The sequence below is a fragment of the Chrysochloris asiatica genome, unplaced genomic scaffold, assembly GCF_000296735.1.
Source record: "Chrysochloris asiatica unplaced genomic scaffold, ChrAsi1.0 scaffold00098, whole genome shotgun sequence".
NCBI lineage: Eukaryota > Metazoa > Chordata > Mammalia > Afrosoricida > Chrysochloridae > Chrysochloris > Chrysochloris asiatica.
Genome location: NW_006408616.1, coordinates 109,290 through 110,447, shown reverse-complemented (window position 1 = coordinate 110,447; position 1,158 = coordinate 109,290).

Genomic DNA, 1,158 nt, shown 5'->3' with positions numbered 1-1,158 from the left:
GCTACAGTGGTCAAAACAGCTTGGTACTGGTACAAAGAAAGAATCATTGATCAATGGAACAGAATTGAGAACCCAGAAATTAACCCTTCCACATACAGCCAACTGATTTTCAACAAAGTCCCTAAATATATCGCATGGGGAGGGGATAGTCTATTCAACAGATTATTGCTGGCAGAACTGGAAAGTAATATGCAAAAGACTGAAACAAAACCTTTACCTCTCATCCTATACAAAAACCAACTCAGCATGGATTAGAAACCTAAATGTGAATCCCAGAATTATGAAGGCCACCAATGAAAACATAGGGACAAATGTGAGGGCTCTAATTCAAGGCATACACAGACTACCAAACATTTTGAAAAGTGCACGAACAAAAATAGATAAAATTGATGATTGGGACATAATAAAAATTAAAAACTTATGTGCATCAAATGACTTCACCAAAAGTGTAAAAAGGAAATCCACAGAATGAGAAAAAGCTTTTGCAGCAGCACATCATACAAGGGACTTATTTCTAAAATATATAGGAAACTACAACACCTCTACAAGAAAAAATCAATAACCCAATTAAAAAATGGGCGCAGGACATGAACAAACACTTCACCAAAGAGGAGATCTGGGCAGCCAACAAACATATGGAGAAATGTTCACGATCACTAGCCATTTGTTGTTGATAAGTGTCATTGAGTCAGTTCTAACCCAAAGTGACCCTGTGTAGGGTTTTCGAGGAGCAGCTGATGAGCTTGAACTACCAACCTTGCAATTCAAGGATTTTGCAGTCTGGCACATTAACTCACAGTGCCACACTAGGACCAACAGTAACAGCAAAGATCAAAAAAGTAGAGGACAATAAATGCTGGAGAGGATGCGGAGAGACTTGGACTCACCTGCATTGCTGTTGAGACTGCAAAATGGTCCAACCTCTCTGGAAAGCAATATGGCACTTCCTTAGACATTTGGAAATAGAAACACCTTATGATCCAGCAATTCCTCTACTTGGTATGTAACAAGAAATATGAGCCATAAGATGAGTAGATATATGCACACCAATGTTCACAGCAGTACTATTTACAATAGCAAAAAGATGGAGACAGCCCAAGTGCCCATCAACTGAAGAATGGATAAACAAACTGTGGTAGATACACACAATGGAATATT